Source organism: Triticum dicoccoides, chromosome 2B (assembly GCF_002162155.2).
Source record: "Triticum dicoccoides isolate Atlit2015 ecotype Zavitan chromosome 2B, WEW_v2.0, whole genome shotgun sequence".
Taxonomy (NCBI): Eukaryota; Viridiplantae; Streptophyta; class Magnoliopsida; order Poales; family Poaceae; genus Triticum; species Triticum dicoccoides.
The window spans coordinates 341,711,498-341,727,404 of record NC_041383.1 but is presented as its reverse complement, the minus strand read 5'-3'; positions in this window follow the sequence as shown (position 1 = coordinate 341,727,404).

Sequence of the window (15,907 nt, the reverse complement as noted above, 5' to 3'; positions counted from 1 at the left end):
GTGTGTGTGAATGGCCAAGAGGCCATAGTGGCGCTCATGGCTGTGAGCCTCTCCTGGATGGATGGATGGATGCTCATATATATAGTGTGGTTAGCTTACTATCTATGCTAAGTGGTAGCATGGGCAAGGCATGGTGGCGTGTCATGCTTGTCCCTGGGTCACTTCATAAATAGTGTCAGGGGACAAGTGACAATATACATGATGGCTAGGGTGACACATGAACAGTGCTCAGGTACAGTCGTCTCGTCGGTGTCTTGTCCGTGTCCGGGTCGGGCTGCAGTCGGCAGTCGGTTGGTTGGCACAGTCGGTAGCCGGCTGGTCGGTGCAGTAAGCAGCCGGACGGGGAGCCGGCAGGAGCGGCCGGGCATTCGGACTGAGGGGCTTTGCTAGCCCCGATGTCTTCAATTATCGTCTTGCCGTCTTCGGGGTACCCATCGCCAATAACTCCGACAGTAGCCCCCGAGCCTCCGGGCAACTTGGCAAAGTTGGGTGGAGGTTCCTTGGCGGGTGTTAATGTAGTCTCCGAGCCTCCGAGCGAGGAGGGGGGTTCCCCATGGAAATGATCATGCAAAAAGACAAAGTTAATCCACGCAGATATATCAAATGTTTGCTTTTAGCATTGCAAGTTTATGCGAAGGGTGCTGACTCAGTTTTGTCCGAGCCCCCTTAATCTTTTTCGTGTTCCCTTTGTTCTCTGGCTTGTGATCTCGCTTGCCGGGCAGCCGCTCTGCGGTCTGTGGCTGAGACTGGGCCGCGAAGTGGAGTGTACAGTACTCAGAGTCTGGGAGCAGATTCGACCGAGCAGATACTTGTAAAGGAAATGACCGGGTCGCCCGAACCATTTTTCTTCTCGGATGTTTTTCGCGTGGGTGGACTCCAGCATTCACTCTTGCCAGCCGGACAACCGCTCTGGGGTCTGTGACTGAGAGTGGGCCTTTGGTACCGCGCACGCTACTAAGCCGTCTGCGGGAACTAACGTCTCAGGCCAAGCGGCGAGCCCCCGGGCCAACTCTAGCGGGCGCCGAGGCGAACAATGTTGCAACTATAATAAAATGCGGAGATAGCTCCCGGGCATCGCTCGAGGTTATCCATGCTCTCGTGGTGCAAAAATATGTGGGTGAGGAGCTCACATTGATTTTCGTGTAGCCGAGGCAGAGTTTTCGGAAGACAGCCGGCGCGGCTCAGCGCTTGCGGAGCGCGCTGGCGCACCCGCTGGGTGCAGCCCTCGAGCCTTCAGGTGCTCGAGGAGGGTCCAGCCGGTCGGGCTTGAGCGGCCAGGGAGTGAGCAAGACGCGGATGAGCCGGCTTGGCACAGCTGGCCAGGCGGCGAGGCGTCTGGCAGCACCCTTTTTCTTCTTTCTTCTCTTCTGTCGGCTGCTGGCAGCCGGACGGAACTCTTCTTTTCTCTCTTGTTTTTGTTTCTTGCAATCTTCCGTGGGGGCGCGTCGACGCATCCACTGGGTGTAGCCCCCTAGATTCGGGCCGACTGCTGAGCAGTCGGGCCAGATCTCCCGGCTACTACTTCGTCTTCTTCCTCGCAGGAGCACGTCAGCGCACCCGCTGGGTGTAGCCCCCGAGATTCGGGCCGACTGTTGAGCAGTCGAGCCGGGTCTCCCAGCAACCAGTTTGTCTTCTTCGCGAGGGCGCGTCAGCGCACCCGCTAGGTGTAGGCCCCGAGATTCGGGCCGACTGCTGAGCAGTCGGGCCGGATCTCCCGGCGACTACTTTGTCTTCTTTCTCGCGGGGGTGCGTCAGCGCACCCGCTGGGTGTAGCCCCCGAGATCCGGGCCAACTGCTGAGCAGTCGGGACGGATCTCCCGGCAACTACTTTGTCTTCTTCCTCGCGGGGGAGCGTCAGCGCACCCGCAAGGTGTAGCCCTCGAGATCCGAGCCGACTGCTGAGCAGTTGGGCCAGATCTCCTGGCAACTACTTTGTCTTCTTCCTTGCGGGGGCGCGTCAGCGTACCCGCCGGGTGTAGCCCCCGAGCCTCTGGGCGCTCGAGGAGGGTCCGGCCCGTCGGGCTTGACTGGCCAGGCGGAAAGCAGAACGCGACCGAGCCGGCTTGGCACAGCCGGCCAGGTGGCGAGGCATTTGGCAGCGCCCTCTTTCTTCTTCTGCCGGCTGTTGGCAGCCAGACGCTTCTCCTGCACGAGCAGTCGGCTCGGCATCCGGCCTGACTTTTCGCCAAAGGCAACAATCTTTTCTTTCTGCTTGATTTCTTTCTTTTCTCTTTTATCTTCTTTTCGCTGCCTGAGTAGTCGGCAGGAGCAGGACGCTGCGGAGGCCGGCTGGCACGCCCAGCCGGTGGATGGGTCGCGGCAGAAGCCGACGGCTGGGACGCGGCGCGAGAGCGGAGACGGCGGGCCGGGTCGGAGGCGGAGCCGGCTGAGTCGCGTAGACGCGTGGAGCCGGCCAACGCTAGGCGGCAAGCCGGCAGGCGCGCGGGAGCCGGTGAGGAGCGGCGTGGGGCGGACCTAGCGAGATGACCGGGGAGGCCGGACGCCGGGCGGCGGGACGAGCCACAGCCGGGTGGCGGTAGCCGTCCAGGGCGCGTGGAATCCTGCACGGGGATGTCCGGGAAACGAACGCAGGGAAGCCAACTAGAGCGGAGGCCGACTGGATGCAGACGCGCGAGGCGCGCGGGCAGAGCCAACTTGCAGGATGTCGTCCCGGAGCCGCAGCTGGTTGGAGGCGGCGGCACGAGGCGGACCCGACACGACAAAGAGGGGAGCACGAGTGATGCGGCGCAGTTGGTGAAGATCCACGATTAGTCGGGACGACGCGCTCGGGGAGAGGACGCGAGGGGATCCGTCCCTGGTGGCGTGCGGACAGGCCGGGCGAAGCGGAGCCGACGTCGGCCATGGGCAGAAGCGACCCGGCGGGCGCTCGGAGCAGGCTAGAGTGGGCACGGGCGCACGCAAGGAAGACACGAGCGGCGGGCGGAGGTAGAGCAGGGTGGCGCCGGCACAGGCGGGCGCAAGGGGAAGCTCGCACTGCACGAGGGAGCCCGTACGAGGCCGATGCCGGGACTACGCAGGAGGAGCAATGTGGGCGGAGTCGCGGGCCGCAGGCGTGGAGCAGGCGGCCAAGCGGGGTGGACCAGGTGGTAGGTCAACTGGTCATGGACGGAGGCGGGGCGGAGCAGTCGACAACTCGTCCGTGGAGGATCAGCCCGGCAGGGAGCTTGAGGAAGCCGGCGGCTAAGCAGCGGGGCTCAGGTCCTCGCTCACGCGCGTGCGCGGAGGAGGATGAGGCCGGCGGTGAAGGAGTAGAGGTGAGCCAGCATGGCTACGAGCACGCACAGGAGAAGAGCAGAGGCGAGATGTGCATGGCCATTATCCGAGGAATATACGGCTATTGTACGAGGCGTGTACAAGGCATGTATTGCCATTATCTGGGGCGCATCTGACTAGCGTGTATGGCCAATGGCTTGACCATTGTATGACTTGCATCGAGCTAGCTCGCAAAGATGGTATGTGGAGGAGCGAATGCGCGTTCCGATCAGAACAAGGCGCAGCGCGGAGGGGAGCATACGCGAGCGGCACGTGGACGAACACGGCCGACCAAAGTGAGGCCCCGCGCGCAGGCGCGCATGGACGGACGGCCGGCGTTGCAACGGTGGTGGTGAAGAAGGCGCAACCGATGGCGAGGACGCGCCACCCCTCGCGGCCGCTCTGGGGGCGTGTCGGTGTCGAGCCCCCGAGCGCTACTGGAGAGACGCTCGACGCCGTGGTGATGATGACGAAGATGGTCCTGGCCAGACTGCGAAACTAGCAGCAGCGTGGTAGCATAGTACTGCCCACGGTGGGCGCCAAATGTCGGGGGTTGGGTGCGACATATGCCAAAGGATGGCTTATCATGGTGGGAGCAAGTAGAACGTCGCCGGTGCCTGGAAGCGGGATGAGACATAGACACGAACGCCGGGGCACTTTACCCAGGTTCAGGGCTCTCCTAAGAGATAACACCCCTAGTTCTGCTCTGCGGGGTCTCCGCATGATCACTAAGGCACTAGTGAGTACAACGGTGCTCCTCAAGCTGTATGCTAGAGGTAGAAGAAGGCAAGGCTTGCTCCCTTCTCCCCTAGGTATGAGTCTAGTTCTAACAGGTTGGGAACCCTTTGCATGGGTGCCCTGGGGGGTTTATATAGGCCTACCCCCAGGGGTACAATGGTAATCTGGCCAGGTGTAGGGCCCGGATGTCAGTGTCTCTGGTCGCCGGCTTCTCCGCCGGCTGCTGGGGACCGCCGCCGGGTGGGCCCCGCTGACTGGTCTGGTATGGAGCCGACAGGCCGCCTCCACCGCTGGCGGGTCTGGTTGGTAGCTGATCACTGTAGCCGCAATGCTAATGACGCATGCTTGGTCGGGGGAGGGCATGGCTAGAGTCCCGCCGCCTGGTGGGAGATCACTGTAGCATCACCTTGTCTCGTCTGGTTAATGGCGCACGGGCCTCGAGGGAGGATCCAACTGCCCGCCAGAAGCCGGATCCCCTTGGATCTGACTGGCCAGGCTAGGCCGCCCTCCGGGCCCCCGCTGCCGGCAAGTCGTACCGACAGGCCATCGTGGGAGCAGGCCCCGCCTAAAAAGGGTAACGTCAAGGGTGGGCTGGCAACCGTGCTGCGTCATGTGGAGATCTCTGCCTGTACGGGGCACTGTGGCCATGCCAAGCCCTTGATACGGGGGTGATGGCTACACTGTAGCCTCACCCTGTCTTGTCTTCTTAATGTGGGCACAAACTCTGAGGGCGTCGTGGGCCGCCTGCTAGGAGCTGGCCTCTCTGGAGGCCGCCTACTAGGAGTCGGCCCGTCTGGGTGTCGTATTCTGGTACTTGGCCGTCTTTTGGCAGCCGGTCGTTTGAGCCAGCCAGCCACCAGAAGGTGGCGCTTCCTTCTGGAGGCTCATGGGGCGCAGCCGGCCCAATGTCTTGAAAGGTTCAGGGACTCAGGTTAGGCTACCCGTGGCCCATTACTCCGACAAGGTCATTGTGTGATGATTCCCAATGACTCCCTTGGCATTCCTTTTGGATGAAAACTTCCTGAAGATACTCATCTTATTCCTACAAATAAAATTCTGAAAATTTTAGTCCACAAAAATTTTGTCAACAAAAAACTACAGAAGATTGATAGTAACTACTCATAAGTATGCCTAGAGGCCATATTAAACATTCAAACTACTTCGAACTCTAAGAATTCAACATGCAAGCCCATCTACAGCAGCACCAAGAGTAGCTAATTATTCAAAATATAAACCACTAAAGGAAAAACTAATTGGAGCAATGGAGGAGACCAAGTAGAAATCCCCCAAAATAGTCTCGGAAATGGATCTTCGAGCAAAGTGAATGAAATCCGTGGGTTTGAGAGCAAGAACACGAGAGAGAGAGCTATGGTGATTTTTTTCTGGATGTAGGAGATGACATAGGCTAAAGAGATATGTGAGGGGACCCATGTGGGGCCCACCACCCACCAGGGCGCGCCTGGCGCGGTTGGCACACCCTGGTGTCTTGTGGGCACTAGGGGCACCCCCCTTCTGTTGTTATTTGTACCAGAAATTCTCAAATATTCAGTAAAAAAATGTAAAATTTTCAGGTCATTCTAAGCACTTCTATATTTGGATCATATTTTATTGCACGAAAAATCCAAAAAACAGGATAAACATGGCATTTTATTTTATAACTAAGAAAAACAGAAAACAAAATGCAAGGACAGAAGGTTGTGCTTACTAAATTCATCGACCACATGTCTCTTGAAAATAGTCCATTAAAAGGTTGATCAAGTCTTATTGACAATCACTTTTGATTAACATGAACCCGAAGAACTTTCGTAAAACACTAAGTTACCTCAGGGGGGATATGCATGTCCCCAACAATAAGTATGTCATATTTCTTTTTGGCAGTAGGTAAACGAAGTTGAAAACTTCCAATAGTAATTGTCGGAGATTTTTCAATAACATTAATACCATTCAATTGAAATTGTTTCTTCGGAAAGTCCACCCTATGCTCATTACCATTGATATGAAAAGTGATTTGGTTTTATTGCAATCAATAAGAGTCCCTGCAGTATTCAAAAAGGGTCTGCGAAGGATAATGGACATGTTGTTGTCCTCGGGCATCTCAAGTATAACAATGTATGTTAAGATAGTAACATTTGCAACAACAAGGTGCACATCCTCACAAATACCGATAGGTATGGCAGTTAATTTGTTAGGCATTTGCAATGATATCTCTGTAGGTGTGAGTTTACTCAAATCAAGTCTTTTATATAAACAAAAAGGCATACCACATAAAGTAGTTTTGACACAGTTTCTTTTAATGGAGCATCGTATAGTTGGTATTCCTGGATCTCCAAGTTTTTTTATTTACTCCATTCTTAAAAGTATAATCAGCAAGCATGGTGGACATTTCATCTTCAGATATTTTCCTTTTATTAGTGACAATTTCTTTCATGTATTTAGCATAATGGTCCATCTTTAAAATACCAGTCAAGCGGGTTCGCAAAAACACTGGCCTAAGCATTTCAGCAAAGCTTTCAAATTCTTCAGCTTCTTTTTTCTTAGATGGTTTAGGTGGAAACGGCATGGGTTTCTGAACCCATGGTTCTCTTTCTTTACCATGTTTTCTAGCCACACAGTCTTTTTTATTATATCATTTATTTTTAGCTTGTGGGTTATCAAGATCAATAGCAGGTCCTATCTCAACATCATTATCTGGTTCTTTTTCATTGTTTGGTTGAGCATCTTCGTGAGCATCTTTATCATTTTTATTTTCATTATCACTAGGTGAATGTTCATTACGAGATTGAGTTTTAGCATCAGAGATAGAGACATCATCATTATCTTTAGGAGGTGTTTCAATTTCAGGTTCACTAGAGGTATGCAAAGTCCTATCATTTTTCCTTTTCTTTTTCTTTTTAGAAGGACTAGGTGCATCAGTGCTAATTCTTTGTGAGACTTGTTCAATTTTTTGGGGTGTCCCTCAGGATAAAGTGGTTCCTGAGTCATTCTACCTCCTTTAGTCATTACTCTAAGATCATGATCATTAATATTGATGCTCATTTCAATAAGCAATTCTCTTTGAGATTTAGCAACTTGTTCTAACTGAGTTTGAACCACAGAGGCATGTTTTCCTACACCTCTAACATCTTTAGTGAGTCTAAATAATAGGTCACTCAAGCAAGCAATCATATAAGAGTTTTGTTTCAATTGTTTCATAACATTTCCATTGAAGTGATCTTGCTTCATAACATAATTATCAAATTCATATAAGCATTGACTAGGATGTCTATTGTAAGGGATGTCACCTTGATCAAAATTAAATAAAGAATTTACCTCTACCACTTGTGGTGGTGTTGTGTCAAGTCCATGTATTTCGTCAATAGGTGGTAAATTCTTAACAGATTCAGCTTTAATCATTTTTCCTTCATACATTTCTTTGCCTCTTGCATATCTTCACGACTGAGAAATAAGATACCCATATTCTTTGGAGTAGGTTAAGGCCGTGGTTCAGGAAGAGTCCAATCATCATAATTTTTCAATATATTATTCAATAATTCCTCATCTTGCTCAATAGTTCATTCCACGAAAACACAACCAGCACAACTATCTAGGAAGTCCCTAGAAGCATCGGTTAGTCCATTGTAGAATATACTAAGTATTTCAGTTTTCATTAGAGGGTGATCAGGAAAAGCATTAAGCAATTAGAGAAGCCACCCCAAGCTCGTGGGAGACTCTCTTCTTCAATTTGCACAAAGTTAAATGTTTCTTGTAAGATAGGTTGTTTCTTGTGAGCAGGAAAATATTTGTCAGACAAGTAATAAAGCATATCCTGGGAACTATGTGTTAGGACCGAGAGTATATCGACCAGAGGGGGAGTGAATGGGAGATTCAAAAATTCTTTGGAATGTTTTGAAGCCAATCCCAATCACAGTAGCGGAAAGATGGAAAGGATCAAATGAAGTAAATCAATCTTATTGGTCAGAAGCATATTCCTCGATGAAGGAAGTAATAACAGTAAGAGCCTGGGAAATCATAGGTTCAACTATGACGAGAGTAATTCAACATGCAAACAGATGTAGTAGAATGAAGCAAAACATGATGCGGGTGTAGAGTGATATGCATGATGGTTAACCGAGGTCAAATGATGGTGTCTAAATAGACTGATGAAAATGCAATGGAATGAGATACGAAGAATAACTCAAGTGAATGACAACAAGGGAAAAGGGAAAGTAAAACTATGATAGATGGAGATGATCAGGTAAACTATCGACACAGAGCATGAAGGAAAACTGCTGAAGGAATTGCAGTAAGCAGAACGAACCAGCGGTGCTCGATGGCGACATTGAGATTTGGTAGAAAAGTTCACCGTTCTGCCAAAGGGCTACGTCTGGTTGCAGGGGCTGTGATTTAACACGGAAGATAAACTCTCTTCACCCTATTCTCCTTCAACTCGAAGCTAATCATACTCCAGTTGATTTCACTCGTGGTAGATACTTTTCAGCGAGCTCCAAACCTTCGGTCAACCTTCACGAACCACAATCACTCTTCGTTCCTGAAGATCTAGCTCGATGAAGAGAATAACTCTTCAACCCTCGAGCTGAAACCTATCTGTCTAGAGAGTGCTCAGCTCTCAAGAGTAATAGGTCAAGAACTCTAATCAGAACTACTGTGATGCAAAACTACTCTCTATGTTTGGGCTCTTGATTTTTTTCAGTGGATATTAAACTCAAATCACTCGGAGAGGGGTTGCTCAAATCAATCTTCTCAAAAATCTCAAGCGGAGCAGCCAACAGAGAACATTGGAGCGGGGTAGCTATTTATAGCCGCAGCCTTCCCTGGAGGGAAATGACCAAATTGGAGATCGATAGCAGCCAATGGCCGAACGACACGAGTGCAACGCTCGTATTTGAGCACAGCGGTAACATTACTTGTGGAGCAAGTAATACTAATTCCTTGGTCTGAGACAAATCTCTCGTAGCAAAGAAGATCACAGTCTCTTCCTGGCAAGTATTTGCTTGGAACACAAAGAGATTTCTCTCGCAACTTTCATAGGTTTTGGCTAGGCATCACAGCGGATCTAAGCTTCGAGAACCTACCCCTCTTAATAGTATTGTGGTCCTATGAATCAAATAGATAGAAGAAGAACAACGAAATGAAAACTACATCTTCACTTTGCTTCAACTTCCATGTGCTGCAGTTAATTTCTTTGGACGACCATACCGAAACAAATGCTTCGCATCAGCAGAAAAGTTTTGAGGGGTTAATTCCTTCACATCAATCTTCTCGTCCACATGACTTCATCAAATATAGCTCATTCTTCTCTGCAACGTAGATGTACTTCAGTGAAGTTTCTCGAACTTAGCACCGGAGATAGCATTCTCTTCGGTTTTGTATGGACTATTGCTATATGTATGCACAAGCAAACAAATCAGTCCATACCTATTTCTGTCAATAATCTCCAAACCACAAGGTAGGCAGATATTGCACCAACAATCTCCCCCTTTTTGGATGATTGTTGACAAAATAGACCACATCAAAAGATAGATAATGAATGGAATGAAATGAAAGGATAATAAAAGATGAGAGATAATTAGGATGATAAAACACGCTCCCCCTGAAGGTATGCATGAGAGCATAAGATAAATTGGGAAGTAGTGAATTAATTCTTTGTGTGAGTGACATTGACCTATAATCTCATTCAAATATTCTTTCAATGCACTCGATAGTGTCTGAGATCTTTCCTGTCACACAATCTTCAAACCGAATTATATATAATGCATACATTGAAGTGATTTGTGACGATGGATATAACATGGAGTTTTTCTCATAACAGAATTTGAAGCCACACGAGATATAATATTCTTGCATGGGGGAAGCTGGCACGGCGTGAGGCAGCCCATACGAGGCCGAGGCCGGGACTGCGTGGGAGGAGCGATGTGGGCGGAGTCGCGGGCTGCGGGCGTGGAGCAGGCGGCCAAGCAGAGTGGAACGGGTGGGAGGTCAACTGGTCATGGGCGGAGGCGGGGCGGAGCAGTCGACAGCTCGTCCGTGGATGATCAGCCGGGCAGGGAGCTTGAGGAAGCCGGCGGCTAAGCAGCGGGGCTCAGGTCCTCGCTCACGCGCAGGCGTGGAGGAGGATGAGGCCAGCGGTGAAGGAGTGGAGGCGAGCCAGCATGGCTGCGCACACGCACAGGAGAAGAGCAGAGGCGAGATGTGCATGGCCATTATTCGAGGAATATCCGGCTATTGTATGAGGCGTGTACAAGGCATGTATGGCCATTATCTGGGGTGCATCTGACTAGCGTGTATGGCCAATGGTTTGACCATTGTATGACTTGCATCTAGCTAGCTTGCAAAGATGGTATGTGGAGGAGCGAATGCGCACTCCGATAGGAACAAGCCGAAGCGCGGAGGGGAGCAGACGCGAGCGGCACGTGGACAGACACGTCCGGCCGAAGCGAGGCCCCGCTCGCAGGCGCGCGCGGACAAACGACCGGCGTCGCAACGGTGGTGGTGAAGAAGGCACAACCGACTGCAAGGACGCGTGACCCCTCGCGGCCGCTCCGGGGTCGTGTCGGTGTCGAGCCCCCGAGCGCTACTGGAGAGACGGCGCGACGTCGTGGTGATGATGACAAAGATGGTCCTGCCCGGACTGCGAAACCGGCAGCAGCGTGGTAGAAGAGTACCGCCCATGGTGGGCGCCAAATGTCGGGGGTTGGGTGCGACATATGCCAAAGGATGGCTTATCATGGTGGGAGCGAGTAGAACGTCGCCGGTGCCTAGAAGGGGATGAGGCGTAGACACGAACGTCGGTGCACTTTACCCAGGTTCGGGGCTCTCCTAGGAGATAACACCCCTAGTCCTGCTCTGCGGGTTCTCCACGTGATCACTTAGGCACTAGTGAGTACGGTGCTCCTCGAGCTGTATGCTAGAGGTAGAAGAAGGCAAGGCTTGCTCCCTTCTCCCCTAGGTATGAGTCTAGTTCTAATAGGTTGGGAACCCTTTGCATGGGTGCCCTGGGGGGTTTATATAGGCCTACCCCCCCAGGGGTACAATGGTATTCTGGCCGGGTGTAGGGCCCGGCTGTCAGTGTCTCTGGTCGCCGGCTTCTCCGCCAGACTGCGAAACTAGCAGCAGCGTGGTAGCATAGTACTGCCCACGGTGGGCGCCAAATGTCGGGGGTTGGGTGCGACATATGCCAAAGGATGGCTTATCATGGTGGGAGCAAGTAGAACGTCGCCGGTGCCTGGAAGCGGGATGAGACATAGACACGAACGCCGGGGCACTTTACCCAGGTTCAGGGCTCTCCTAAGAGATAACACCCCTAGTTCTGCTCTGCGGGGTCTCCGCATGATCACTAAGGCACTAGTGAGTACAACGGTGCTCCTCGAGCTGTATGCTAGAGGTAGAAGAAGGCAAGGCTTGCTCCCTTCTCCCCTAGGTATGAGTCTAGTTCTAACAGGTTGGGAACCCTTTGCATGGGTGCCCTGGGGGGTTTATATAGGCCTACCCCCAGGGGTACAATGGTAATCTGGCCAGGTGTAGGGCCCGGATGTCAGTGTCTCTGGTCGCCGGCTTCTCCGCCGGCTGCTGGGGACCGCCACCGGGTGGGCCCCGCTGACTGGTCTGGTATGGAGCCGACAGGCCGCCTCCACCGCTGGCGGGTCTGGTTGGTAGCTGATCACTGTAGCCGCAATGCTAATGACGCATGCTTGGTCGGGGGAGGGCATGGCTAGAGTCCCGCCGCCTGGTGGGAGATCACTGTAGCATCACCTTGTCTCGTCTGGTTAATGGCGCACGGGCCTCGAGGGAGTATCCAGCTGCCCGCCAGGAGCCGGATCCCCTTGGATCTAACTGGCCAGGCTAGGCCGTCCTCCGGGCCCCCGCTGCCTAGTAGGGCCCGCCGCCAGCAAGCCATACCGACAGGCCGTCGTGGGAGCAGGCCCCGCCTGACAGGGGTGATATCAAGGGTTGGGTGGCAACAATGCCGCGTCCTGCAGAGATCTCCGCCTGTACGGGGCACTGTGGCCACGACAAGCCCTTGATACGGGGGTGATGGGCTACACTGTATCCTCACCCTGTCTTGTCTTCCTAATGTGGGCACAGACTCTGAGGGCGTCGTGGGCCGCCTGCTAGGAGATGGCCTCTCCGAAGGCCGTCTGCTTGGAGTCGGCCCATCTGGGTGCCGTCTTTTGGTACTTGGCCGTCTTCTGGCAGCCGGTCGTTTGAGCCAGCCGGCCACCAGAAGTTGGCGCTTCATTCTCGAGGCTCATGGGGCGCAGCCGGCCCAATGTCTTGAAAGGTTCAGTGACTCGGGTTAGGCTACCCGTGGCCCATTACTCCGACAAGGTCATTGTGCGATGATTCCCCAATGACTCCCTTGGCATTCCTTTTGGATGAAAACTTCCTGAAGATACTCATCTTATTCCTACAAATAAAATTCTGAAAACTTTAGTCCACAAAAATTTTGTCAACAAAACTTTAGAAGATTGATAGTAACTACTCATAAGTATGCCTAGAGGCCATATTAAACATTCAAACTACTTCGAACTCTAAGAATTCAACATGCAAGCCCATCTACGGCATCACTAAGAGTAGCTAATTATTCAAAATATAAACTACTAAAGGAAAAACTAATTGGAGCAATGGAGGAGACCAAGTAGAAATCCCCCCAAAAAGTCTCGGAAATGGATCTTCGAGCAAAGAGATTGAAATCCGTGGGTTTTAGAGCAAGAACACGAGAGAGAGAGAGAGAGAGCTAAGGTGATTTTTTCTCGAGGTAGGAGATGACATAGGCTAAAGAGATATGTGAGGGGACCCATGTGGGGCCCACCACCCACCAGGGCGCGCCTGGCGCGGGTTGCGCACCCTACTGTCTTGTGGGCACCAGGGGCACCCCCCTTCTGTTGTTATTTGTACCAGAAATTCTCAAATATTCAGTAAAAAAAATTAAAAATTTCAGGTCATTCTGAGCACTTCTATTTTTTGGTCATTTTTTATTGCACGAAAAATCCAAAAAACAAAATAAACATGGCATTTTTTTTATAACTAAGAAAATCAGAAAACAAAACGTAAGGAGAGAAGGTTGTGCTAACTAAATTCATCGACCACATCTCTCTTGAAAATAGTCCATTAAAAAGGTTGATCAAGTCTTATTGACAATCACTTTCGATTAACATGAACCCGAAGAACTTTCGTAAAACACTAAGTTACCTCAGGGAGGATATGCATGTCCCCAACAATAAGTATGTCATATTTCTTTTTGGCAGTAGGTAAACGAAGTTGAAAACTTCCAATAGTAATTGTCGGAGATTTTTCAATAACATTAATACCATTCAATTGAAATTGTTTCTTTGGAAAGTGCACCATATGCTCATTACCATTGATATGAAAAGTGATTTGCTTTTATTGCAATCAATAAGAGTCCCTGCAGTATTCAGAAAGGGTCTACGAAGGATAATCGACATGTTGTTGTCCTCAGTCATCTCAAGTATAACAATGTTTGTTAAGATAGTAATATTTGCAACAACAAGGTGCACATCCTCACAAATACCAATAGGTATGGTAGTTGATTTGTTAGGCATTTGCAATGATATCTCAGTAGGTGTGAGTTTATTCAAATCAAGTCTTTTATATAAACAGAAAGGCATACCACATAAAGTATTTTTGACACAGTTTCTTTTAATGGAGCATCGTATAGTTGGTATTCCTAGATCTCCAAGTTTTTTTATTTACTCCATTCTTAAAAGTATAATTAGCAAGCATGGTGGAGATTTCAGCTTCAGGTATTTTCCTTTTATTAGTGACAATTTCTTTCATGTATTTAGCATAATGGTCCATCTTTAAAATACCAGTCAAGCGGGTTCGCAAAAACACTGGCCTAAGCATTTCAGCAAAGCTTTCAAATTCTTCATCTTATTTTTTCTTAGATGGTTTAGGTGGAAAGGGCATGGGTTTCTGAACCCATCGTTCTCTTTCTTTACCATGTTTTCTAGCCACAAAGTCTTTTTACCATATCATTTATTTTTAGCTTGTGGGTTATCAAGATCAACAGCAGGTCCTATCTCAACATCATTATCAGGTTCTTTTTCATTGTTTGGTTGAGCATCTTCGTGAGCATCTTTATCATTTTTATTTTCATTATCACTAGGTGAATGTTCATTACGAGATTGAGTTTTAGCATCAGAGATAGAGACATCATCATTATCTTTAGGAGGTGTTTCAATTTCAGGTTCACTAGAGGTATGCAAAGTCCTATCATTTTTCCTTTTCTTTTTCTTTTTAGAGGGACTAGGTGCATCAGTGTTAATTCTTTGTGAGACTTATTCAATTTTTTGGGGTGTCCCTCAGGATAAAGTGGTTCATGAGTCATTCTACCTCCTCTAGTCATTACTCTAAGATCATGATCATTCATATTGATGCTTATTTCAATAAGCAATTCTCTTTGAGATTTAGCAACTTGTTCTAACTGAGTTTGAACCACAAAGGCATGTTTTCCTACACCTCTAACATCTTTAGTGAGTCTAAATAACAGGTCACTCAAGCAAGCAATCATATAAGAGTTTTGTTTCAATTGTTTCATAACATTTGCATTGAAGTGATCTTGCTTCATAACATAATTATCAAATTCATATAAGCATTGACTAGGATGTCTATTGTAAGGGATGTCACCTTGATCAAAATTTAATAAAGAATTTACCTCTACCACCTATGGTGGTGCTGTGTCAAGTCCATGTATTTCTTCAATAGGTGGTAAATTCTTAATAGATTCAGCTTTAATCATTTTTCCTTCAGACATTTCTTTGCCTCTTGCATATCTTCAGGACTGAGAAATAAGATACCCCTCTTCTTTGGAGTAGGTTTAGGCCGTGGTTCAGGAAGAGTCCAATCATCATAATTTTTCAATATATTATTCAATAATTCCTCATCTTGCTCAATAGTTCATTCCACAAAAACACAACCAGCACAACTATCTAGGAAGTCCCTAGAAGCATCGGTTAGTCCATTGTAGAATATACTAAGTATTTAAGTTTTCATTAGAGGGTGATCAGGAAAAGCATTAAGAAATTGTAGAAGTCACCCCCATGCTCGTGGGAGACTCTCTTCTTCAATTTGCACAAAGTTAAATATTTCCTGTAAGACAGGTTGTTTCTTGTGAGCAGGAAAATATTTGTCAGACAAGTAATAAATCATATCCTGGGAACTATGTGTTAGGACCGAGAGTATATCGACCAGAGGGGGAGTGAATGGGAGATTCAAAAATTCTTTCAAACATTTTGAAACCAATCCCAATCAGAGTAGCGGAAAGATGGAAAGGATCAAATGAAGTAAATCAATCTTCTTCGTCAGAAGCATATTCCTTGACGAAGGAAGTAATAACAATAAGAGCCTGGGAAATCATATGTTCAACTACGACGAAAGTAATTCAACATGCAAACAGATGCAGTAGAATGAATCAAAACATGATGCGGGTGTAGAGTGATATGCATGATGGTTAACCGAGGTAAAATGATGGTGTCTAAATAGAGTGATGAAAATGCAACAGAATGAGATACGAAGAATAACTCAAGTGAATGACAACAAGGGAAAAGGGAAAGTAAAACTATGATAGATGGAGATGATCAGGTAAACTATCGACACAGAGCATGAAGGAAAACTGCTGAAGGAATTGCAGTAAGCAGAACGAACCAGCGGTGCTCGATGGCGACATTGAGATTTGGTAGAAAAGTTCACCGTTCTGCCAAAGGGCTACGTCTGGTTGCAGGGGCTGTGATTTAACACGGAAGATAAACTCTCTTCACCCTATTCTCCTTCAACTCGAAGCTAATCATACTCCAGTTGATTTCACTCGTGTTAGATACTTTTCAGCGAGCTCCAAACCTTCGGTCAACCTTCACGAACCACAATCACTCTTCGTTCC